The sequence below is a fragment of the Eleutherodactylus coqui genome, chromosome 7 (genome assembly GCF_035609145.1).
Source record: "Eleutherodactylus coqui strain aEleCoq1 chromosome 7, aEleCoq1.hap1, whole genome shotgun sequence".
In the NCBI taxonomy this organism is placed as follows: Eukaryota; Metazoa; Chordata; class Amphibia; order Anura; family Eleutherodactylidae; genus Eleutherodactylus; species Eleutherodactylus coqui.
The window spans coordinates 49,768,702-49,791,307 of NC_089843.1; the positions used below are offsets into that span (position 1 = coordinate 49,768,702).

The following is a 22,606-nucleotide window of genomic DNA, read 5'->3' on the forward strand; positions in this document are numbered from 1 at the left end:
GGAAACTTTTCATAGCCATGTAGGTCAGTGCGATGGCATGCTCTTCTGCTGGGCGCGCGGACACTCTTCATACAAAACCGAGAGTGTTTTCCAGTCTATTGTTTTGAAGTAAAGTGTCGTTCAAAATCATTTTTGTCTCTCCTGGAGTGGTGGGTTGAAATTCCACTTCCTTCAGAATGCTTTTCCTTAAACACTACTCATGGCGTTTTAGGTAGTGCTACCTGCAAATATTTAAAATGTAAATTAACTTTCTGGTGCAAATGTGGAAAAAAATTTGTGGCAGTGCGCCACAGGCAGGCTTCATAGCTCAGAGGTTAGAGCACTGGTCTCGTAAACCAGGGGTCGTGAGTTCAATTTCCTGCAAGCCTAGGCTGATAGGTAGAAGAAGTACTTTGGAACCATGTTGGTAGTGAAACATACTAACACAGCTACAGACTATTTTATGGCCAAATGTTTCGGAGCTGCCTAGGTTTCCTCATCAGGATAATAATAGGATGTATCTGAAGGATTAAAAAATACTAGGCAGATGTGAACACCTTGCTTCTAAACCAGTAATTTGAACCAAGGAAGTAAAAAGTCCAGTTAATGACAAACAGCTCCAGTCTTTATACTTCATCCCAAGAATTGGACTCTTAACGTGACCACTCTTTCTTTACGTTTCACAATTTTTCACACGTGTGTTTTTCCGGATGACTGCGAGAGCCCTCCTGGAGGCATTGGTTACAATCCCACTTATGACATTCTAGAATTTGGAAAAAGGAATGTAGAAATGGACGAAAAACACTGTGCGAGTAGTTGAAGAAATGGGCTTCATAGCTCAGGGGTTAGAGCACTGGTCTTGTAAACCAGGGGTCATGAGTTCAATTCTCACTGGGGCCTGATTTATTAGTCTAGGGTATTGTGAATACTTTTGGAACGGGTTTTGTGGACCGAGGAAGAGATAGAATCTATCAAGAGTTCTATTTTTTGTTCCCCAGAATTCCAAATCAACAACCATAATGTCGAAGTCCTGCAGTCTTTAAATGTCATTCCAAGAATTACACTATTAACATCACCGTATTCTCTTCAGGTTGCGGAAACTTTTCATAGCCATGTAGGTCAGTGCGATGGCATGCTCTTCTGCTGGGCGCGCGGACACTCTTCATACAAAACCGAGAGTGTTTTCCAGTCTATTGTTTTGAAGTAAAGTGTCGTTCAAAATCATTGTTGTCTCTCCTGGAGTGGTGGGTTGAAATTCCACTTCCTTCAGAATGCTTTTCCTTAAACACTACTCATGGCGTTTTAGGTAGTGCTACCTGCAAATATTTAAAATGTAAATTAACTTTCTGGTGCAAATGTGGAAAAAAATTTGTGGCAGTGCGCCACAGGCAGGCTTCATAGCTCAGAGGTTAGAGCACTGGTCTCGTAAACCAGGGGTCGTGAGTTCAATTCTCACTGGGGCCTTTCCTGCAAGCCTAGGCTGATAGGTAGAAGAAGTACCTTGGAACCATGTTGGTTGTGAACCATACTAACACAGCTACAGACTATTTTATGGCCAAATGTTTCGGAGCTGCCTAGGTTTCCTCATCAGGATAATAATAGGATGTATCTGAAGGATTAAAAAATACTAGGCAGATGTGAACACCTTGCTTCTAAACCAGTAATTTGAACCAAGGAAGTAAAAAGTCCAGTTAATGACAAACAGCTCCAGTCTTTATACTTCATCCCAAGAATTGGACTCTTAACGTGACCACTCTTTCTTTACGTTTCACAATTTTTCACACGTGTGTTTTTCCGGATGACTGCGAGAGCCCTCCTGGAGGCATTGGTTACAATCCCACTTATGACATTCTAGAATTTGGAAAAAGGAATGTAGAAATGGACGAAAAACACTGTGCGAGTAGTTGAAGAAATGGGCTTCATAGCTCAGGGGTTAGAGCACTGGTCTTGTAAACCAGGGGTCGTGAGTTCAATTCTCACTGGGGCCTAATTTATTAGTCTAGGGTATTGTGAATACTTTTGGAACGGGTTTTGTGGACCGAGGAAGAGATAGAATCTATCAAGAGTTCTATTTTTTGTTCCCCGGAATTCCAAATCAACAACCATAATGTCGAAGTCCTGCAGTCTTTAAATGTCATTCCAAGAATTACACTATTAACATCACCGTATTCTCTTCAGCTTGCGGAAACTTTTCATAGCCATGTAGGTCAGTGCGATGGCATGCTCTTCTGCTGGGCGCGCGGACACTCTTCATACAAAACCGAGAGTGTTTTCCAGTCTATTGTTTTGAAGTAAAGTGTCGTTCAAAATCATTGTTGTCTCTCCTGGAGTGGTGGGTTGAAATTCCACTTCCTTCAGAATGCTTTTCCTTAAACACTACTCATGGCGTTTTAGGTAGTGCTACCAGCAAATATTTAAAATGTAAATTAACGTTCTGGTGCAAATGTGGAAAAAAATTTGTGGCAGTGCGCCACAGGCAGGCTTCATAGCTCAGAGGTTAGAGCACTGGTCTCGTAAACCAGGGGTCGTGAGTTCAATTCTCACTGGGGCCTTTCCTGCAAGCCTAGGCTGATAGGTAGAAGAAGTACTTTGGAACCATGTTGGTAGTGAAACATACTAACACAGCTACAGACTATTTTATGGCCAAATGTTTCGGAGCTGCCTAGGTTTCCTCATCAGGATAATAATAGGATGTATCTGAAGGATTAAAAAATACTAGGCAGATGTGAACACTTTGCTTCTAAACCAGTAATTTGAACCAAGGAAGTAAAAAGTCCAGTTAATGACAAACAGCTCCAGTCTTTATACTTCATCCCAAGAATTGGACTCTTAACGTGACCACTCTTTCTTTACGTTTCACAATTTTTCACACGTGTGTTTTTCCGGATGACTGCGAGAGCCCTCCTGGAGGCATTGGTTACAATCCCACTTATGACATTCTAGAATTTGGAAAAAGGAATGTAGAAATGGACGAAAAACACTGTGCGAGTAGTTGAAGAAATGGGCTTCATAGCTCAGGGGTTAGAGCACTGGTCTTGTAAACCAGGGGTCGTGAGTTCAATTCTCACTGGGGCCTGATTTATTAGTCTAGGGTATTGTGAATACTTTTGGAACGGGTTTTGTGGACCGAGGAAGAGATAGAATCTATCAAGAGTTCTATTTTTTGTTCCCCAGAATTCCAAATCAACAACCATAATGTCGAAGTCCTGCAGTCTTTAAATGTCATTCCAAGAATTACACTATTAACATCACCGTATTCTCTTCAGGTTGCGGAAACTTTTCATAGCCATGTAGGTCAGTGCGATGGCATGCTCTTCTGCTGGGCGCGCGGACACTCTTCATACAAAACCGAGAGTGTTTTCCAGTCTATTGTTTTGAAGTAAAGTGTCGTTCAAAATCATTGTTGTCTCTCCTGGAGTGGTGGGTTGAAATTCCACTTCCTTCAGAATGCTTTTCCTTAAACACTACTCATGGCGTTTTAGGTAGTGCTACCTGCAAATATTTAAAATGTAAATTAACTTTCTGGTGCAAATGTGGAAAAAAATTTGTGGCAGTGCGCCACAGGCAGGCTTCATAGCTCAGAGGTTAGAGCACTGGTCTCGTAAACCAGGGGTCGTGAGTTCAATTCTCACTGGGGCCTTTCCTGCAAGCCTAGGCTGATAGGTAGAAGAAGTACTTTGGAACCATGTTGGTTGTGAACCATACTAACACAGCTACAGACTATTTTATGGCCAAATGTTTCGGAGCTGCCTAGGTTTCCTCATCAGGATAATAATAGGATGTATCTGAAGGATTAAAAAATACTAGGCAGATGTGAACACTTTGCTTCTAAACCAGTAATTTGAACCAAGGAAGTAAAAAGTCCAGTTAATGACAAACAGCTCCAGTCTTTATACTTCATCCCAAGAATTGGACTCTTAACGTGACCACTCTTTCTTTACGTTTCACAATTTTTCACACGTGTGTTTTTCCGGATGACTGCGAGAGCCCTCCTGGAGGCATTGGTTACAATCCCACTTATGACATTCTAGAATTTGGAAAAAGGAATGTAGAAATGGACGAAAAACACTGTGCGAGTAGTTGAAGAAATGGGCTTCATAGCTCAGGGGTTAGAGCACTGGTCTTGTAAACCAGGGGTCGTGAGTTCAATTCTCACTGGGGCCTGATTTATTAGTCTAGGGTATTGTGAATACTTTTGGAACGGGTTTTGTGGACCGAGGAAGAGATAGAATCTATCAAGAGTTCTATTTTTTGTTCCCCGGAATTCCAAATCAACAACCATAATGTCGAAGTCCTGCAGTCTTTAAATGTCATTCCAAGAATTACACTATTAACATCACCGTATTCTCTTCAGGTTGCGGAAACTTTTCATAGCCATGTAGGTCAGTGCGATGGCATGCTCTTCTGCTGGGCGCGCGGACACTCTTCATACAAAACCGAGAGTGTTTTCCAGTCTATTGTTTTGAAGTAAAGTGTCGTTCAAAATCATTGTTGTCTCTCCTGGAGTGGTGGGTTGAAATTCCACTTCCTTCAGAATGCTTTTCCTTAAACACTACTCATGGCGTTTTAGGTAGTGCTACCTGCAAATATTTAAAATGTAAATTAACTTTCTGGTGCAAATGTGGAAAAAAATTTGTGGCAGTGCGCCACAGGCAGGCTTCATAGCTCAGAGGTTAGAGCACTGGTCTCGTAAACCAGGGGTCGTGAGTTCAATTCTCACTGGGGCCTTTCCTGCAAGCCTAGGCTGATAGGTAGAAGAAGTACCTTGGAACCATGTTGGTTGTGAACCATACTAACACAGCTACAGACTATTTTATGGCCAAATGTTTCGGAGCTGCCTAGGTTTCCTCATCAGGATAATAATAGGATGTATCTGAAGGATTAAAAAATACTAGGCAGATGTGAACACCTTGCTTCTAAACCAGTAATTTGAACCAAGGAAGTAAAAAGTCCAGTTAATGACAAACAGCTCCAGTCTTTATACTTCATCCCAAGAATTGGACTCTTAACGTGACCACTCTTTCTTTACGTTTCACAATTTTTCACACGTGTGTTTTTCCGGATGACTGCGAGAGCCCTCCTGGAGGCATTGGTTACAATCCCACTTATGACATTCTAGAATTTGGAAAAAGGAATGTAGAAATGGACGAAAAACACTGTGCGAGTAGTTGAAGAAATAGGCTTCATAGCTCAGGGGTTAGAGCACTGGTCTTGTAAACCAGGGGTCGTGAGTTCAATTCTCACTGGGGCCTAATTTATTAGTCTAGGGTATTGTGAATACTTTTGGAACGGGTTTTGTGGACCGAGGAAGAGATAGAATCTATCAAGAGTTCTATTTTTTGTTCCCCGGAATTCCAAATCAACAACCATAATGTCGAAGTCCTGCAGTCTTTAAATGTCATTCCAAGAATTACACTATTAACATCACCGTATTCTCTTCAGGTTGCGGAAACTTTTCATAGCCATGTAGGTCAGTGCGATGGCATGCTCTTCTGCTGGGCGCGCGGACACTCTTCATACAAAACCGAGAGTGTTTTCCAGTCTATTGTTTTGAAGTAAAGTGTCGTTCAAAATCATTGTTGTCTCTCCTGGAGTGGTGGGTTGAAATTCCACTTCCTTCAGAATGCTTTTCCTTAAACACTACTCATGGCGTTTTAGGTAGTGCTACCAGCAAATATTTAAAATGTAAATTAACTTTCTGGTGCAAATGTGGAAAAAAATTTGTGGCAGTGCGCCACAGGCAGGCTTCATAGCTCAGAGGTTAGAGCACTGGTCTTGTAAACCAGGGGTCGTGAGTTCAATTCTCACTGGGGCCTTTCCTGCAAGCCTAGGCTGATAGGTAGAAGAAGTACCTTGGAACCATGTTGGTTGTGAACCATACTAACACAGCTACAGACTATTTTATGGCCAAATGTTTCGGAGCTGCCTAGGTTTCCTCATCAGGATAATAATAGGATGTATCTGAAGGATTAAAAAATACTAGGCAGATGTGAACACCTTGCTTCTAAACCAGTAATTTGAACCAAGGAAGTAAAAAGTCCAGTTAATGACAAACAGCTCCAGTCTTTATACTTCATCCCAAGAATTGGACTCTTAACGTGACCACTCTTTCTTTACGTTTCACAATTTTTCACACGTGTGTTTTTCCGGATGACTGCGAGAGCCCTCCTGGAGGCATTGGTTACAATCCCACTTATGACATTCTAGAATTTGGAAAAAGGAATGTAGAAATGGACGAAAAACACTGTGCGAGTAGTTGAAGAAATGGGCTTCATAGCTCAGGGGTTAGAGCACTGGTCTTGTAAACCAGGGGTCGTGAGTTCAATTCTCACTGGGGCCTAATTTATTAGTCTAGGGTATTGTGAATACTTTTGGAACGGGTTTTGTGGACCGAGGAAGAGATAGAATCTATCAAGAGTTCTATTTTTTGTTCCCCGGAATTCCAAATCAACAACCATAATGTCGAAGTCCTGCAGTCTTTAAATGTCATTCCAAGAATTACACTATTAACATCACCGTATTCTCTTCAGGTTGCGGAAACTTTTCATAGCCATGTAGGTCAGTGCGATGGCATGCTCTTCTGCTGGGCGCGCGGACACTCTTCATACAAAACCGAGAGTGTTTTCCAGTCTATTGTTTTGAAGTAAAGTGTCGTTCAAAATCATTGTTGTCTCTCCTGGAGTGGTGGGTTGAAATTCCACTTCCTTCAGAATGCTTTTCCTTAAACACTACTCATGGCGTTTTAGGTAGTGCTACCAGCAAATATTTAAAATGTAAATTAACTTTCTGGTGCAAATGTGGAAAAAAATTTGTGGCAGTGCGCCACAGGCAGGCTTCATAGCTCAGAGGTTAGAGCACTGGTCTCGTAAACCAGGGGTCGTGAGTTCAATTCTCACTGGGGCCTTTCCTGCAAGCCTAGGCTGATAGGTAGAAGAAGTACTTTGGAACCATGTTGGTAGTGAAACATACTAACACAGCTACAGACTATTTTATGGCCAAATGTTTCGGAGCTGCCTAGGTTTCCTCATCAGGATAATAATAGGATGTATCTGAAGGATTAAAAAATACTAGGCAGATGTGAACACTTTGCTTCTAAACCAGTAATTTGAACCAAGGAAGTAAAAAGTCCAGTTAATGACAAACAGCTCCAGTCTTTATACTTCATCCCAAGAATTGGACTCTTAACGTGACCACTCTTTCTTTACGTTTCACAATTTTTCACACGTGTGTTTTTCCGGATGACTGCGAGAGCCCTCCTGGAGGCATTGGTTACAATCCCACTTATGACATTCTAGAATTTGGAAAAAGGAATGTAGAAATGGACGAAAAACACTGTGCAAGTAGTTGAAGAAATGGGCTTCATAGCTCAGGGGTTAGAGCACTGGTCTTGTAAACCAGGGGTCATGAGTTCAATTCTCACTGGGGCCTGATTTATTAGTCTAGGGTATTGTGAATACTTTTGGAACGGGTTTTGTGGACCGAGGAAGAGATAGAATCTATCAAGAGTTCTATTTTTTGTTCCCCAGAATTCCAAATCAACAACCATAATGTCGAAGTCCTGCAGTCTTTAAATGTCATTCCAAGAATTACACTATTAACATCACCGTATTCTCTTCAGGTTGCGGAAACTTTTCATAGCCATGTAGGTCAGTGCGATGGCATGCTCTTCTGCTGGGCGCGCGGACACTCTTCATACAAAACCGAGAGTGTTTTCCAGTCTATTGTTTTGAAGTAAAGTGTCGTTCAAAATCATTTTTGTCTCTCCTGGAGTGGTGGGTTGAAATTCCACTTCCTTCAGAATGCTTTTCCTTAAACACTACTCATGGCGTTTTAGGTAGTGCTACCTGCAAATATTTAAAATGTAAATTAACTTTCTGGTGCAAATGTGGAAAAAAATTTGTGGCAGTGCGCCACAGGCAGGCTTCATAGCTCAGAGGTTAGAGCACTGGTCTCGTAAACCAGGGGTCGTGAGTTCAATTCTCACTGGGGCCTTTCCTGCAAGCCTTGGCTGATAGGTAGAAGAAGTATCTTGGACCATGTTGGTAGTGAAACATACTAACATAGCTACAGACTATTTTATGGCCAAATGTTTCGGAGCTGCCTAGGTTTCCTCATCAGGATAATAATAGGATGTATCTGAAGGATTAAAAAATACTAGGCAGATGTGAACACTTTGCTTCTAAACCAGTAATTTGAACCAAGGAAGTAAAAAGTCCAGTTAATGACAAACAGCTCCAGTCTTTATACTTCATCCCAAGAATTGGACTCTTAACGTGACCACTCTTTCTTTACGTTTCACAATTTTTCACACGTGTGTTTTTCCGGATGACTGCGAGAGCCCTCCTGGAGGCATTGGTTACAATCCCACTTATGACATTCTAGAATTTGGAAAAAGGAATGTAGAAATGGACGAAAAACACTGTGCGAGTAGTTGAAGAAATGGGCTTCATAGCTCAGGGGTTAGAGCACTGGTCTTGTAAACCAGGGGTCGTGAGTTCAATTCTCACTGGGGCCTAATTTATTAGTCTAGGGTATTGTGAATACTTTTGGAACGGGTTTTGTGGACCGAGGAAGAGATAGAATCTATCAAGAGTTCTATTTTTTGTTCCCCGGAATTCCAAATCAACAACCATAATGTCGAAGTCCTGCAGTCTTTAAATGTCATTCCAAGAATTACACTATTAACATCACCGTATTCTCTTCAGCTTGCGGAAACTTTTCATAGCCATGTAGGTCAGTGCGATGGCATGCTCTTCTGCTGGGCGCGCGGACACTCTTCATACAAAACCGAGAGTGTTTTCCAGTCTATTGTTTTGAAGTAAAGTGTCGTTCAAAATCATTGTTGTCTCTCCTGGAGTGGTGGGTTGAAATTCCACTTCCTTCAGAATGCTTTTCCTTAAACACTACTCATGGCGTTTTAGGTAGTGCTACCAGCAAATATTTAAAATGTAAATTAACGTTCTGGTGCAAATGTGGAAAAAAATTTGTGGCAGTGCGCCACAGGCAGGCTTCATAGCTCAGAGGTTAGAGCACTGGTCTCGTAAACCAGGGGTCGTGAGTTCAATTCTCACTGGGGCCTTTCCTGCAAGCCTAGGCTGATAGGTAGAAGAAGTACTTTGGAACCATGTTGGTAGTGAAACATACTAACACAGCTACAGACTATTTTATGGCCAAATGTTTCGGAGCTGCCTAGGTTTCCTCATCAGGATAATAATAGGATGTATCTGAAGGATTAAAAAATACTAGGCAGATGTGAACACTTTGCTTCTAAACCAGTAATTTGAACCAAGGAAGTAAAAAGTCCAGTTAATGACAAACAGCTCCAGTCTTTATACTTCATCCCAAGAATTGGACTCTTAACGTGACCACTCTTTCTTTACGTTTCACAATTTTTCACACGTGTGTTTTTCCGGATGACTGCGAGAGTCCTCCTGGAGGCATTGGTTACAATCCCACTTATGACATTCTAGAATTTGGAAAAAGGAATGTAGAAATGGACGAAAAACACTGTGCGAGTAGTTGAAGAAATGGGCTTCATAGCTCAGGGGTTAGAGCACTGGTCTTGTAAACCAGGGGTCGTGAGTTCAATTCTCACTGGGGCCTGATTTATTAGTCTAGGGTATTGTGAATACTTTTGGAACGGGTTTTGTGGACCGAGGAAGAGATAGAATCTATCAAGAGTTCTATTTTTTGTTCCCCAGAATTCCAAATCAACAACCATAATGTCGAAGTCCTGCAGTCTTTAAATGTCATTCCAAGAATTACACTATTAACATCACCGTATTCTCTTCAGGTTGCGGAAACTTTTCATAGCCATGTAGGTCAGTGCGATGGCATGCTCTTCTGCTGGGCGCGCGGACACTCTTCATACAAAACCGAGAGTGTTTTCCAGTCTATTGTTTTGAAGTAAAGTGTCGTTCAAAATCATTGTTGTCTCTCCTGGAGTGGTGGGTTGAAATTCCACTTCCTTCAGAATGCTTTTCCTTAAACACTACTCATGGCGTTTTAGGTAGTGCTACCTGCAAATATTTAAAATGTAAATTAACTTTCTGGTGCAAATGTGGAAAAAAATTTGTGGCAGTGCGCCACAGGCAGGCTTCATAGCTCAGAGGTTAGAGCACTGGTCTCGTAAACCAGGGGTCGTGAGTTCAATTCTCACTGGGGCCTTTCCTGCAAGCCTAGGCTGATAGGTAGAAGAAGTACTTTGGAACCATGTTGGTAGTGAAACATACTAACACAGCTACAGACTATTTTATGGCCAAATGTTTCGGAGCTGCCTAGGTTTCCTCATCAGGATAATAATAGGATGTATCTGAAGGATTAAAAAATACTAGGCAGATGTGAACACTTTGCTTCTAAACCAGTAATTTGAACCAAGGAAGTAAAAAGTCCAGTTAATGACAAACAGCTCCAGTCTTTATACTTCATCCCAAGAATTGGACTCTTAACGTGACCACTCTTTCTTTACGTTTCACAATTTTTCACACGTGTGTTTTTCCGGATGACTGCGAGAGCCCTCCTGGAGGCATTGGTTACAATCCCACTTATGACATTCTAGAATTTGGAAAAAGGAATGTAGAAATGGACGAAAAACACTGTGCGAGTAGTTGAAGAAATGGGCTTCATAGCTCAGGGGTTAGAGCACTGGTCTTGTAAACCAGGGGTCGTGAGTTCAATTCTCACTGGGGCCTAATTTATTAGTCTAGGGTATTGTGAATACTTTTGGAACGGGTTTTGTGGACCGAGGAAGAGATAGAATCTATCAAGAGTTCTATTTTTTGTTCCCCGGAATTCCAAATCAACAACCATAATGTCGAAGTCCTGCAGTCTTTAAATGTCATTCCAAGAATTACACTATTAACATCACCGTATTCTCTTCAGGTTGCGGAAACTTTTCATAGCCATGTAGGTCAGTGCGATGGCATGCTCTTCTGCTGGGCGCGCGGACACTCTTCATACAAAACCGAGAGTGTTTTCCAGTCTATTGTTTTGAAGTAAAGTGTCGTTCAAAATCATTGTTGTCTCTCCTGGAGTGGTGGGTTGAAATTCCACTTCCTTCAGAATGCTTTTCCTTAAACACTACTCATGGCGTTTTAGGTAGTGCTACCTGCAAATATTTAAAATGTAAATTAACTTTCTGGTGCAAATGTGGAAAAAAATTTGTGGCAGTGCGCCACAGGCAGGCTTCATAGCTCAGAGGTTAGAGCACTGGTCTCGTAAACCAGGGGTCGTGAGTTCAATTCTCACTGGGGCCTTTCCTGCAAGCCTAGGCTGATAGGTAGAAGAAGTACCTTGGAACCATGTTGGTTGTGAACCATACTAACACAGCTACAGACTATTTTATGGCCAAATGTTTCGGAGCTGCCTAGGTTTCCTCATCAGGATAATAATAGGATGTATCTGAAGGATTAAAAAATACTAGGCAGATGTGAACACCTTGCTTCTAAACCAGTAATTTGAACCAAGGAAGTAAAAAGTCCAGTTAATGACAAACAGCTCCAGTCTTTATACTTCATCCCAAGAATTGGACTCTTAACGTGACCACTCTTTCTTTACGTTTCACAATTTTTCACACGTGTGTTTTTCCGGATGACTGCGAGAGCCCTCCTGGAGGCATTGGTTACAATCCCACTTATGACATTCTAGAATTTGGAAAAAGGAATGTAGAAATGGACGAAAAACACTGTGCGAGTAGTTGAAGAAATGGGCTTCATAGCTCAGGGGTTAGAGCACTGGTCTTGTAAACCAGGGGTCGTGAGTTCAATTCTCACTGGGGCCTAATTTATTAGTCTAGGGTATTGTGAATACTTTTGGAACGGGTTTTGTGGACCGAGGAAGAGATAGAATCTATCAAGAGTTCTATTTTTTGTTCCCCGGAATTCCAAATCAACAACCATAATGTCGAAGTCCTGCAGTCTTTAAATGTCATTCCAAGAATTACACTATTAACATCACCGTATTCTCTTCAGGTTGCGGAAACTTTTCATAGCCATGTAGGTCAGTGCGATGGCATGCTCTTCTGCTGGGCGCGCGGACACTCTTCATACAAAACCGAGAGTGTTTTCCAGTCTATTGTTTTGAAGTAAAGTGTCGTTCAAAATCATTGTTGTCTCTCCTGGAGTGGTGGGTTGAAATTCCACTTCCTTCAGAATGCTTTTCCTTAAACACTACTCATGGCGTTTTAGGTAGTGCTACCTGCAAATATTTAAAATGTAAATTAACTTTCTGGTGCAAATGTGGAAAAAAATTTGTGGCAGTGCGCCACAGGCAGGCTTCATAACTCAGAGGTTAGAGCACTGGTCTCGTAAACCAGGGGTCGTGAGTTCAATTCTCACTGGGGCCTTTCCTGCAAGCCTAGGCTGATAGGTAGAAGAAGTACCTTGGAACCATGTTGGTTGTGAACCATACTAACACAGCTACAGACTATTTTATGGCCAAATGTTTCGGAGCTGCCTAGGTTTCCTCATCAGGATAATAATAGGATGTATCTGAAGGATTAAAAAATACTAGGCAGATGTGAACACCTTGCTTCTAAACCAGTAATTTGAACCAAGGAAGTAAAAAGTCCAGTTAATGACAAACAGCTCCAGTCTTTATACTTCATCCCAAGAATTGGACTCTTAACGTGACCACTCTTTCTTTACGTTTCACAATTTTTCACACGTGTGTTTTTCCGGATGACTGCGAGAGCCCTCCTGGAGGCATTGGTTACAATCCCACTTATGACATTCTAGAATTTGGAAAAAGGAATGTAGAAATGGACGAAAAACACTGTGCGAGTAGTTGAAGAAATGGGCTTCATAGCTCAGGGGTTAGAGCACTGGTCTTGTAAACCAGGGGTCGTGAGTTCAATTCTCACTGGGGCCTAATTTATTAGTCTAGGGTATTGTGAATACTTTTGGAACGGGTTTTGTGGACCGAGGAAGAGATAGAATCTATCAAGAGTTCTATTTTTTGTTCCCCGGAATTCCAAATCAACAACCATAATGTCGAAGTCCTGCAGTCTTTAAATGTCATTCCAAGAATTACACTATTAACATCACCGTATTCTCTTCAGGTTGCGGAAACTTTTCATAGCCATGTAGGTCAGTGCGATGGCATGCTCTTCTGCTGGGCGCGCGGACACTCTTCATACAAAACCGAGAGTGTTTTCCAGTCTATTGTTTTGAAGTAAAGTGTCGTTCAAAATCATTGTTGTCTCTCCTGGAGTGGTGGGTTGAAATTCCACTTCCTTCAGAATGCTTTTCCTTAACACTACTCATGGCGTTTTAGGTAGTGCTACCAGCAAATATTTAAAATGTAAATTAACTTTCTGGTGCAAATGTGGAAAAAAATTTGTGGCAGTGCGCCACAGGCAGGCTTCATAGCTCAGAGGTTAGAGCGCTGGTCTCGTAAACCAGGGGTCGTGAGTTCAATTCTCACTGGGGCCTTTCCTGCAAGCCTAGGCTGATAGGTAGAAGAAGTACTTTGGAACCATGTTGGTAGTGAAACATACTAACACAGCTACAGACTATTTTATGGCCAAATGTTTCGGAGCTGCCTAGGTTTCCTCATCAGGATAATAATAGGATGTATCTGAAGGATTAAAAAATACTAGGCAGATGTGAACACTTTGCTTCTAAACCAGTAATTTGAACCAAGGAAGTAAAAAGTCCAGTTAATGACAAACAGCTCCAGTCTTTATACTTCATCCCAAGAATTGGACTCTTAACGTGACCACTCTTTCTTTACGTTTCACAATTTTTCACACGTGTGTTTTTCCGGATGACTGCGAGAGCCCTCCTGGAGGCATTGGTTACAATCCCACTTATGACATTCTAGAATTTGGAAAAAGGAATGTAGAAATGGACGAAAAACACTGTGCGAGTAGTTGAAGAAATGGGCTTCATAGCTCAGGGGTTAGAGCACTGGTCTTGTAAACCAGGGGTCGTGAGTTCAATTCTCACTGGGGCCTGATTTATTAGTCTAGGGTATTGTGAATACTTTTGGAACGGGTTTTGTGGACCGAGGAAGAGATAGAATCTATCAAGAGTTCTATTTTTTGTTCCCCAGAATTCCAAATCAACAACCATAATGTCGAAGTCCTGCAGTCTTTAAATGTCATTCCAAGAATTACACTATTAACATCACCGTATTCTCTTCAGGTTGCGGAAACTTTTCATAGCCATGTAGGTCAGTGCGATGGCATGCTCTTCTGCTGGGCGCGCGGACACTCTTCATACAAAACCGAGAGTGTTTTCCAGTCTATTGTTTTGAAGTAAAGTGTCGTTCAAAATCATTGTTGTCTCTCCTGGAGTGGTGGGTTGAAATTCCACTTCCTTCAGAATGCTTTTCCTTAACACTACTCATGGCGTTTTAGGTAGTGCTACCAGCAAATATTTAAAATGTAAATTAACTTTCTGGTGCAAATGTGGAAAAAAATTTGTGGCAGTGCGCCACAGGCAGGCTTCATAGCTCAGAGGTTAGAGCACTGGTCTCGTAAACCAGGGGTCGTGAGTTCAATTCTCACTGGGGCCTTTCCTGCAAGCCTAGGCTGATAGGTAGAAGAAGTACTTTGGAACCATGTTGGTAGTGAAACATACTAACACAGCTACAGACTATTTTATGGCCAAATGTTTCGGAGCTGCCAAGGTTTCCTCATCAGGATAATAATAGGATGTATCTGAAGGATTAAAAAATACTAGGCAGATGTGAACACTTTGCTTCTAAACCAGTAATTTGAACCAAGGAAGTAAAAAGTCCAGTTAATGACAAACAGCTCCAGTCTTTATACTTCATCCCAAGAATTGGACTCTTAACGTGACCACTCTTTCTTTACGTTTCACAATTTTTCACACGTGTGTTTTTCCGGATGACTGCGAGAGCCCTCCTGGAGGCATTGGTTACAATCCCACTTATGACATTCTAGAATTTGGAAAAAGGAATGTAGAAATGGACGAAAAACACTGTGCGAGCAGTTGAAGAAATGGGCTTCATAGCTCAGGGGTTAGAGCACTGGTCTTGTAAACCGGGGGTCGTGAGCTCAATTCTCACTGGGGCCTAATTTATTAGTCTAGGGTATTGTGAATACTTTTGGAACGGGTTTTGTGGACCGAGGAAGAGATAGAATCTATCAAGAGTTCTATTTTTTGTTCCCCGGAATTCCAAATCAACAACCATAATGTCGAAGTCCTGCAGTCTTTAAATGTCATTCCAAGAATTACACTATTAACATCACCGTATTCTCTTCAGGTTGCGGAAACTTTTCATAGCCATGTAGGTCAGTGCGATGGCATGCTCTTCTGCTGGGCGCGCGGACACTCTTCATACAAAACCGAGAGTGTTTTCCAGTCTATTGTTTTGAAGTAAAGTGTCGTTCACAATCATTTTTGTCTCTCCTGGAGTGGTGGGTTGAAATTCCACTTCCTTCAGAATGCTTTTCCTTAAACACTACTCATGGCGTTTTAGGTAGTGCTACCTGCAAATATTTAAAATGTAAATTAACTTTCTGGTGCAAATGTGGAAAAAAATTTGTGGCAGTGCGCCACAGGCAGGCTTCATAGCTCAGAGGTTAGAGCACTGGTCTCGTAAACCAGGGGTCGTGAGTTCAATTCTCACTGGGGCCTTTCCTGCAAGCCTAGGCTGATAGGTAGAAGAAGTATCTTGGACCATGTTGGTAGTGAAACATACTAACATAGCTACAGACTATTTTATGGCCAAATGTTTCGGAGCTGCCTAGGTTTCCTCATCAGGATAATAATAGGATGTATCTGAAGGATTAAAAAATACTAGGCAGATGTGAACACTTTGCTTCTAAACCAGTAATTTGAACCAAGGAAGTAAAAAGTCCAGTTAATGACAAACAGCTCCAGTCTTTATACTTCATCCCAAGAATTGGACTCTTAACGTGACCACTCTTTCTTTACGTTTCACAATTTTTCACACGTGTGTTTTTCCGGATGACTGCGAGAGCCCTCCTGGAGGCATTGGTTACAATCCCACTTATGACATTCTAGAATTTGGAAAAAGGAATGTAGAAATGGACGAAAAACACTGTGCGAGTAGTTGAAGAAATGGGCTTCATAGCTCAGGGGTTAGAGCACTGGTCTTGTAAACCAGGGGTCGTGAGTTCAATTCTCACTGGGGCCTAATTTATTAGTCTAGGGTATTGTGAATACTTTTGGAACGGGTTTTGTGGACCGAGGAAGAGATAGAATCTATCAAGAGTTCTATTTTTTGTTCCCCGGAATTCCAAATCAACAACCATAATGTCGAAGTCCTGCAGTCTTTAAATGTCATTCCAAGAATTACACTATTAACATCACCGTATTCTCTTCAGGTTGCGGAAACTTTTCATAGCCATGTAGGTCAGTGCGATGGCATGCTCTTCTGCTGGGCGCGCGGACACTCTTCATACAAAACCGAGAGTGTTTTCCAGTCTATTGTTTTGAAGTAAAGTGTCGTTCAAAATCATTGTTGTCTCTCCTGGAGTGGTGGGTTGAAATTCCACTTCCTTCAGAATGCTTTTCCTTAAACACTACTCATGGCGTTTTAGGTAGTGCTACCTGCAAATATTTAAAATGTAAATTAACTTTCTGGTGCAAATGTGGAAAAAAATTTGTGGCAGTGCGCCACAGGCAGGCTTCATAGCTCAGAGGTTAGAGCACTGGTCTCGTAAACCAGGGGTCGTGAGTTCAATTCTCACTGGGGCCTTTCCTGCAAGCCTAGGCTGATAGGTAGAAGAAGTACCTTGGAACCATGTTGGTTGTGAACCATACTAACACAGCTACAGACTATTTTATGGCCAAATGTTTCGGAGCTGCCTAGGTTTCCTCATCAGGATAATAATAGGATGTATCTGAAGGATTAAAAAATACTAGGCAGATGTGAACACCTTGCTTCTAAACCAGTAATTTGAACCAAGGAAGTAAAAAGTCCAGTTAATGACAAACAGCTCCAGTCTTTATACTTCATCCCAAGAATTGGACTCTTAACGTGACCACTCTTTCTTTACGTTTCACAATTTTTCACACGTGTGTTTTTCCGGATGACTGCGAGAGCCCTCCTGGAGGCATTGGTTACAATCCCACTTATGACATTCTAGAATTTGGAAAAAGGAATGTAGAAATGGACGAAAAACACTGTGCGAGTAGTTGAAGAAATGGGCTTCATAGCTCAGGGGTTAGAGCACTGGTCTTGTAAACCAGGGGTCGTGAGTTCAATTCTCACTGGGGCCTAATTTATTAGTCTAGGGTATTGTGAATACTTTTGGAACGGGTTTTGTGGACCGAGGAAGAGATAGAATCTATCAAGAGTTCTATTTTTTGTTCCCCGGAATTCCAAATCAACAACCATAATGTCGAAGTCCTGCAGTCTTTAAATGTCATTCCAAGAATTACACTATTAACATCACCGTATTCTCTTCAGCTTGCGGAAACTTTTCATAGCCATGTAGGTCAGTGCGATGGCATGCTCTTCTGCTGGGCGCGCGGACACTCTTCATACAAAACCGAGAGTGTTTTCCAGTCTATTGTTTTGAAGTAAAGTGTCGTTCAAAATCATTGTTGTCTCTCCTGGAGTGGTGGGTTGAAATTCCACTTCCTTCAGAATGCTTTTCCTTAAACACTACTCATGGCGTTTTAGGTAGTGCTACCAGCAAATATTTAAAATGTAAATTAACGTTCTGGTGCAAATGTGGAAAAAAATTTGTGGCAGTGCGCCACAGGCAGGCTTCATAGCTCAGAGGTTAGAGCACTGGTCTCGTAAACCAGGGGTCGTGAGTTCAATTCTCACTGGGGCCTTTCCTGCAAGCCTAGGCTGATAGGTAGAAGAAGTACTTTGGAACCATGTTGGTAGTGAAACATACTAACACAGCTACAGACTATTTTATGGCCAAATGTTTCGGAGCTGCCTAGGTTTCCTCATCAGGATAATAATAGGATGTATCTGAAGGATTAAAAAATACTAGGCAGATGTGAACACTTTGCTTCTAAACCAGTAATTTGAACCAAGGAAGTAAAAAGTCCAGTTAATGACAAACAGCTCCAGTCTTTATACTTCATCCCAAGAATTGGACTCTTAACGTGACCACTCTTTCTTTACGTTTCACAATTTTTCACACGTGTGTTTTTCCGGATGACTGCGAGAGCCCTCCTGGAGGCATTGGTTACAATCCCACTTATGACATTCTAGAATTTGGAAAAAGGAATGTAGAAATGGACGAAAAACACTGTGCGAGTAGTTGAAGAAATGGGCTTCATAGCTCAGGGGTTAGAGCACTGGTCTTGTAAACCAGGGGTCGTGAGTTCAATTCTCACTGGGGCCTGATTTATTAGTCTAGGGTATTGTGAATACTTTTGGAACGGGTTTTGTGGACCGAGGAAGAGATAGAATCTATCAAGAGTTCTATTTTTTGTTCCCCAGAATTCCAAATCAACAACCATAATGTCGAAGTCCTGCAGTCTTTAAATGTCATTCCAAGAATTACACTATTAACATCACCGTATTCTCTTCAGGTTGCGGAAACTTTTCATAGCCATGTAGGTCAGTGCGATGGCATGCTCTTCTGCTGGGCGCGCGGACACTCTTCATACAAAACCGAGAGTGTTTTCCAGTCTATTGTTTTGAAGTAAAGTGTCGTTCAAAATCATTGTTGTCTCTCCTGGAGTGGTGGGTTGAAATTCCACTTCCTTCAGAATGCTTTTCCTTAAACACTACTCATGGCGTTTTAGGTAGTGCTACCTGCAAATATTTAAAATGTAAATTAACTTTCTGGTGCAAATGTGGAAAAAAATTTGTGGCAGTGCGCCACAGGCAGGCTTCATAGCTCAGAGGTTAGAGCACTGGTCTCGTAAACCAGGGGTCGTGAGTTCAATTCTCACTGGGGCCTTTCCTGCAAGCCTAGGCTGATAGGTAGAAGAAGTACCTTGGAACCATGTTGGTTGTGAACCATACTAACACAGCTACAGACTATTTTATGGCCAAATGTTTCGGAGCTGCCTAGGTTTCCTCATCAGGATAATAATAGGATGTATCTGAAGGATTAAAAAATACTAGGCAGATGTGAACACCTTGCTTCTAAACCAGTAATTTGAACCAAGGAAGTAAAAAGTCCAGTTAATGACAAACAGCTCCAGTCTTTATACTTCATCCCAAGAATTGGACTCTTAACGTGACCACTCTTTCTTTACGTTTCACAATTTTTCACACGTGTGTTTTTCCGGATGACTGCGAGAGCCCTCCTGGAGGCATTGGTTACAATCCCACTTATGACATTCTAGAATTTGGAAAAAGGAATGTAGAAATGGACGAAAAACACTGTGCGAGTAGTTGAAGAAATGGGCTTCATAGCTCAGGGGTTAGAGCACTGGCCTGGTAAACCAGGGGTCGTGAGTTCAATTCTCACTGGGGCCTAATTTATTAGTCTAGGGTATTGTGAATACTTTTGGAACGGGTTTTGTGGACCGAGGAAGAGATAGAATCTATCAAGAGTTCTATTTTTTGTTCCCCGGAATTCCAAATCAACAACCATAATGTCGAAGTCCTGCAGTCTTTAAATGTCATTCCAAGAATTACACTATTAACATCACCGTATTCTCTTCAGGTTGCGGAAACTTTTCATAGCCATGTAGGTCAGTGCGATGGCATGCTCTTCTGCTGGGCGCGCGGACACTCTTCATACAAAACCGAGAGTGTTTTCCAGTCTATTGTTTTGAAGTAAAGTGTCGTTCAAAATCATTGTTGTCTCTCCTGGAGTGGTGGGTTGAAATTCCACTTCCTTCAGAATGCTTTTCCTTAAACACTACTCATGGCGTTTTAGGTAGTGCTACCTGCAAATATTTAAAATGTAAATTAACTTTCTGGTGCAAATGTGGAAAAAAATTTGTGGCAGTGCGCCACAGGCAGGCTTCATAGCTCAGAGGTTAGAGCACTGGTCTCGTAAACCAGGGGTCGTGAGTTCAATTCTCACTGGGGCCTTTCCTGCAAGCCTAGGCTGATAGGTAGAAGAAGTACCTTGGAACCATGTTGGTTGTGAACCATACTAACACAGCTACAGACTATTTTATGGCCAAATGTTTCGGAGCTGCCTAGGTTTCCTCATCAGGATAATAATAGGATGTATCTGAAGGATTAAAAAATACTAGGCAGATGTGAACACCTTGCTTCTAAACCAGTAATTTGAACCAAGGAAGTAAAAAGTCCAGTTAATGACAAACAGCTCCAGTCTTTATACTTCATCCCAAGAATTGGACTCTTAACGTGACCACTCTTTCTTTACGTTTCACAATTTTTCACACGTGTGTTTTTCCGGATGACTGCGAGAGCCCTCCTGGAGGCATTGGTTACAATCCCACTTATGACATTCTAGAATTTGGAAAAAGGAATGTAGAAATGGACGAAAAACACTGTGCGAGTAGTTGAAGAAATGGGCTTCATAGCTCAGGGGTTAGAGCACTGGTCTTGTAAACCAGGGGTCGTGAGTTCAATTCTCACTGGGGCCTAATTTATTAGTCTAGGGTATTGTGAATACTTTTGGAACGGGTTTTGTGGACCGAGGAAGAGATAGAATCTATCAAGAGTTCTATTTTTTGTTCCCCGGAATTCCAAATCAACAACCATAATGTCGAAGTCCTGCAGTCTTTAAATGTCATTCCAAGAATTACACTATTAACATCACCGTATTCTCTTCAGGTTGCGGAAACTTTTCATAGCCATGTAGGTCAGTGCGATGGCATGCTCTTCTGCTGGGCGCGCGGACACTCTTCATACAAAACCGAGAGTGTTTTCCAGTCTATTGTTTTGAAGTAAAGTGTCGTTCAAAATCATTGTTGTCTCTCCTGGAGTGGTGGGTTGAAATTCCACTTCCTTCAGAATGCTTTTCCTTAAACACTACTCATGGCGTTTTAGGTAGTGCTACCTGCAAATATTTAAAATGTAAATTAACTTTCTGGTGCAAATGTGGAAAAAAATTTGTGGCAGTGCGCCACAGGCAGGCTTCATAGCTCAGAGGTTAGTGAGTTCAATTCTCACTGGGGCCTTTCCTGCAAGCCTAGGCTGATAGGTAGAAGAAGTACCTTGGAACCATGTTGGTTGTGAACCATACTAACACAGCTACAGACTATTTTATGGCCAAATGTTTCGGAGCTGCCTAGGTTTCCTCATCAGGATAATAATAGGATGTATCTGAAGGATTAAAAAATACTAGGCAGATGTGAACACCTTGCTTCTAAACCAGTAATTTGAACCAAGGAAGTAAAAAGTCCAGTTAATGACAAACAGCTCCAGTCTTTATACTTCATCCCAAGAATTGGACTCTTAACGTGACCACTCTTTCTTTACGTTTCACAATTTTTCACACGTGTGTTTTTCCGGATGACTGCGAGAGCCCTCCTGGAGGCATTGGTTACAATCCCACTTATGACATTCTAGAATTTGGAAAAAGGAATGTAGAAATGGACGAAAAACACTGTGCGAGTAGTTGAAGAAATGGGCTTCATAGCTCAGGGGTTAGAGCACTGGTCTTGTAAACCAGGGGTCGTGAGTTCAATTCTCACTGGGGCCTAATTTATTAGTCTAGGGTATTGTGAATACTTTTGGAACGGGTTTTGTGGACCGAGGAAGAGAAAGAATCTATCAAGAGTTCTATTTTTTGTTCCCCGGAATTCCAAATCAACAACCATAATGTCGAAGTCCTGCAGTCTTTAAATGTCATTCCAAGAATTACACTATTAACATCACCGTATTCTCTTCAGGTTGCGGAAACTTTTCATAGCCATGTAGGTCAGTGCGATGGCATGCTCTTCTGCTGGGCGCGCGGACACTCTTCATACAAAACCGAGAGTGTTTTCCAGTCTATTGTTTTGAAGTAAAGTGTCGTTCAAAATCATTGTTGTCTCTCCTGGAGTGGTGGGTTGAAATTCCACTTCCTTCAGAATGCTTTTCCTTAAACACTACTCATGGCGTTTTAGGTAGTGCTACCTGCAAATATTTAAAATGTAAATTAACTTTCTGGTGCAAATGTGGAAAAAAGTTTGTGGCAGTGTGCCACAGGCAAGCTTCATAGCTCAGAGGTTAGAGCACTGGTCTCGTAAACTAGTAATTTGAACCAAGGAAGTAAAAAGTCCAGTTAATGACAAACAGCTCCAGTCTTTATACTTCATCCCAAGAATTGGACTCTTAACGTGACCACTCTTTCTTTACGTTTCACAATTTTTCACACGTGTGTTTTTCCGGATGACTGCGAGAGCCCTCCTGGAGGCATTGGTTACAATCCCACTTATGACATTCTAGAATTTGGAAAAAGGAATGTAGAAATGGACGAAAAACACTGTGCGAGTAGTTGAAGAAATGGGCTTCATAGCTCAGGGGTTAGAGCACTGGTCTTGTAAACCAGGGGTCGTGAGTTCAATTCTCACTGGGGCCTTTCCTGCAAGCCTAGGCTGATAGGTAGAAGAAGTACTTTGGAACCATGTTGGTAGTGAAACATACTAACACAGCTACAGACTATTTTATGGCCAAATGTTTCGGAGCTGGGGTCGTGAGTTCAATTCTCACTGGGGCCTAATTTATTAGTCTAGGGTATTGTGAATACTTTTGGAACGGATAGATAGATAGAGATAGAAGAGATAGAATCTATCAAGAGTTCTAT

The 22,606-nt window shown here is 41.7% G+C and overlaps 35 non-coding genes across 35 annotated transcripts; all 35 read left to right on the forward strand.

Annotated features, from left to right (window-relative positions):
- Positions 1-1,370: 1,370 nt before the first annotated feature.
- TRNAT-CGU (transfer RNA threonine (anticodon CGU)) lies at positions 1,371-1,443 on the forward strand. The gene has a single exon. It is a non-coding gene; the product is annotated as a tRNA-Thr (tRNA).
- Positions 1,444-1,894: 451 nt separating this feature from the next.
- Positions 1,895-1,967, forward strand: TRNAT-UGU (transfer RNA threonine (anticodon UGU)). Its single transcript has one exon. It is a non-coding gene; the product is annotated as a tRNA-Thr (tRNA).
- A 491-nt stretch (positions 1,968-2,458) lies between these two features.
- On the forward strand, positions 2,459-2,531 carry TRNAT-CGU (transfer RNA threonine (anticodon CGU)). Its single transcript has one exon. It is a non-coding gene; the product is annotated as a tRNA-Thr (tRNA).
- A 451-nt stretch (positions 2,532-2,982) lies between these two features.
- On the forward strand, positions 2,983-3,055 carry TRNAT-UGU (transfer RNA threonine (anticodon UGU)). The gene has a single exon. It is a non-coding gene; the product is annotated as a tRNA-Thr (tRNA).
- Positions 3,056-3,546: 491 nt separating this feature from the next.
- Positions 3,547-3,619, forward strand: TRNAT-CGU (transfer RNA threonine (anticodon CGU)). The gene has a single exon. It is a non-coding gene; the product is annotated as a tRNA-Thr (tRNA).
- A 451-nt stretch (positions 3,620-4,070) lies between these two features.
- TRNAT-UGU (transfer RNA threonine (anticodon UGU)) lies at positions 4,071-4,143 on the forward strand. The gene has a single exon. It is a non-coding gene; the product is annotated as a tRNA-Thr (tRNA).
- A 491-nt stretch (positions 4,144-4,634) lies between these two features.
- TRNAT-CGU (transfer RNA threonine (anticodon CGU)) lies at positions 4,635-4,707 on the forward strand. The gene has a single exon. It is a non-coding gene; the product is annotated as a tRNA-Thr (tRNA).
- A 451-nt stretch (positions 4,708-5,158) lies between these two features.
- TRNAT-UGU (transfer RNA threonine (anticodon UGU)) lies at positions 5,159-5,231 on the forward strand. Its single transcript has one exon. It is a non-coding gene; the product is annotated as a tRNA-Thr (tRNA).
- Positions 5,232-6,246: 1,015 nt separating this feature from the next.
- Positions 6,247-6,319, forward strand: TRNAT-UGU (transfer RNA threonine (anticodon UGU)). Its single transcript has one exon. It is a non-coding gene; the product is annotated as a tRNA-Thr (tRNA).
- A 491-nt stretch (positions 6,320-6,810) lies between these two features.
- On the forward strand, positions 6,811-6,883 carry TRNAT-CGU (transfer RNA threonine (anticodon CGU)). Its single transcript has one exon. It is a non-coding gene; the product is annotated as a tRNA-Thr (tRNA).
- Positions 6,884-7,898: 1,015 nt separating this feature from the next.
- TRNAT-CGU (transfer RNA threonine (anticodon CGU)) lies at positions 7,899-7,971 on the forward strand. The gene has a single exon. It is a non-coding gene; the product is annotated as a tRNA-Thr (tRNA).
- A 450-nt stretch (positions 7,972-8,421) lies between these two features.
- Positions 8,422-8,494, forward strand: TRNAT-UGU (transfer RNA threonine (anticodon UGU)). The gene has a single exon. It is a non-coding gene; the product is annotated as a tRNA-Thr (tRNA).
- A 491-nt stretch (positions 8,495-8,985) lies between these two features.
- On the forward strand, positions 8,986-9,058 carry TRNAT-CGU (transfer RNA threonine (anticodon CGU)). Its single transcript has one exon. It is a non-coding gene; the product is annotated as a tRNA-Thr (tRNA).
- A 451-nt stretch (positions 9,059-9,509) lies between these two features.
- TRNAT-UGU (transfer RNA threonine (anticodon UGU)) lies at positions 9,510-9,582 on the forward strand. Its single transcript has one exon. It is a non-coding gene; the product is annotated as a tRNA-Thr (tRNA).
- A 491-nt stretch (positions 9,583-10,073) lies between these two features.
- On the forward strand, positions 10,074-10,146 carry TRNAT-CGU (transfer RNA threonine (anticodon CGU)). Its single transcript has one exon. It is a non-coding gene; the product is annotated as a tRNA-Thr (tRNA).
- A 451-nt stretch (positions 10,147-10,597) lies between these two features.
- On the forward strand, positions 10,598-10,670 carry TRNAT-UGU (transfer RNA threonine (anticodon UGU)). The gene has a single exon. It is a non-coding gene; the product is annotated as a tRNA-Thr (tRNA).
- Positions 10,671-11,161: 491 nt separating this feature from the next.
- On the forward strand, positions 11,162-11,234 carry TRNAT-CGU (transfer RNA threonine (anticodon CGU)). The gene has a single exon. It is a non-coding gene; the product is annotated as a tRNA-Thr (tRNA).
- A 451-nt stretch (positions 11,235-11,685) lies between these two features.
- On the forward strand, positions 11,686-11,758 carry TRNAT-UGU (transfer RNA threonine (anticodon UGU)). The gene has a single exon. It is a non-coding gene; the product is annotated as a tRNA-Thr (tRNA).
- Positions 11,759-12,249: 491 nt separating this feature from the next.
- On the forward strand, positions 12,250-12,322 carry TRNAT-CGU (transfer RNA threonine (anticodon CGU)). Its single transcript has one exon. It is a non-coding gene; the product is annotated as a tRNA-Thr (tRNA).
- Positions 12,323-12,773: 451 nt separating this feature from the next.
- On the forward strand, positions 12,774-12,846 carry TRNAT-UGU (transfer RNA threonine (anticodon UGU)). The gene has a single exon. It is a non-coding gene; the product is annotated as a tRNA-Thr (tRNA).
- Positions 12,847-13,336: 490 nt separating this feature from the next.
- TRNAT-CGU (transfer RNA threonine (anticodon CGU)) lies at positions 13,337-13,409 on the forward strand. Its single transcript has one exon. It is a non-coding gene; the product is annotated as a tRNA-Thr (tRNA).
- A 451-nt stretch (positions 13,410-13,860) lies between these two features.
- TRNAT-UGU (transfer RNA threonine (anticodon UGU)) lies at positions 13,861-13,933 on the forward strand. The gene has a single exon. It is a non-coding gene; the product is annotated as a tRNA-Thr (tRNA).
- Positions 13,934-14,423: 490 nt separating this feature from the next.
- Positions 14,424-14,496, forward strand: TRNAT-CGU (transfer RNA threonine (anticodon CGU)). The gene has a single exon. It is a non-coding gene; the product is annotated as a tRNA-Thr (tRNA).
- Positions 14,497-15,511: 1,015 nt separating this feature from the next.
- Positions 15,512-15,584, forward strand: TRNAT-CGU (transfer RNA threonine (anticodon CGU)). Its single transcript has one exon. It is a non-coding gene; the product is annotated as a tRNA-Thr (tRNA).
- Positions 15,585-16,034: 450 nt separating this feature from the next.
- TRNAT-UGU (transfer RNA threonine (anticodon UGU)) lies at positions 16,035-16,107 on the forward strand. The gene has a single exon. It is a non-coding gene; the product is annotated as a tRNA-Thr (tRNA).
- Positions 16,108-16,598: 491 nt separating this feature from the next.
- TRNAT-CGU (transfer RNA threonine (anticodon CGU)) lies at positions 16,599-16,671 on the forward strand. The gene has a single exon. It is a non-coding gene; the product is annotated as a tRNA-Thr (tRNA).
- A 451-nt stretch (positions 16,672-17,122) lies between these two features.
- On the forward strand, positions 17,123-17,195 carry TRNAT-UGU (transfer RNA threonine (anticodon UGU)). Its single transcript has one exon. It is a non-coding gene; the product is annotated as a tRNA-Thr (tRNA).
- A 491-nt stretch (positions 17,196-17,686) lies between these two features.
- On the forward strand, positions 17,687-17,759 carry TRNAT-CGU (transfer RNA threonine (anticodon CGU)). Its single transcript has one exon. It is a non-coding gene; the product is annotated as a tRNA-Thr (tRNA).
- A 451-nt stretch (positions 17,760-18,210) lies between these two features.
- Positions 18,211-18,283, forward strand: TRNAT-UGU (transfer RNA threonine (anticodon UGU)). The gene has a single exon. It is a non-coding gene; the product is annotated as a tRNA-Thr (tRNA).
- A 491-nt stretch (positions 18,284-18,774) lies between these two features.
- TRNAT-CGU (transfer RNA threonine (anticodon CGU)) lies at positions 18,775-18,847 on the forward strand. The gene has a single exon. It is a non-coding gene; the product is annotated as a tRNA-Thr (tRNA).
- Positions 18,848-19,298: 451 nt separating this feature from the next.
- Positions 19,299-19,371, forward strand: TRNAT-GGU (transfer RNA threonine (anticodon GGU)). The gene has a single exon. It is a non-coding gene; the product is annotated as a tRNA-Thr (tRNA).
- Positions 19,372-19,862: 491 nt separating this feature from the next.
- TRNAT-CGU (transfer RNA threonine (anticodon CGU)) lies at positions 19,863-19,935 on the forward strand. Its single transcript has one exon. It is a non-coding gene; the product is annotated as a tRNA-Thr (tRNA).
- A 451-nt stretch (positions 19,936-20,386) lies between these two features.
- TRNAT-UGU (transfer RNA threonine (anticodon UGU)) lies at positions 20,387-20,459 on the forward strand. Its single transcript has one exon. It is a non-coding gene; the product is annotated as a tRNA-Thr (tRNA).
- A 988-nt stretch (positions 20,460-21,447) lies between these two features.
- TRNAT-UGU (transfer RNA threonine (anticodon UGU)) lies at positions 21,448-21,520 on the forward strand. Its single transcript has one exon. It is a non-coding gene; the product is annotated as a tRNA-Thr (tRNA).
- A 788-nt stretch (positions 21,521-22,308) lies between these two features.
- On the forward strand, positions 22,309-22,381 carry TRNAT-UGU (transfer RNA threonine (anticodon UGU)). Its single transcript has one exon. It is a non-coding gene; the product is annotated as a tRNA-Thr (tRNA).
- Positions 22,382-22,606: the final 225 nt, after the last annotated feature.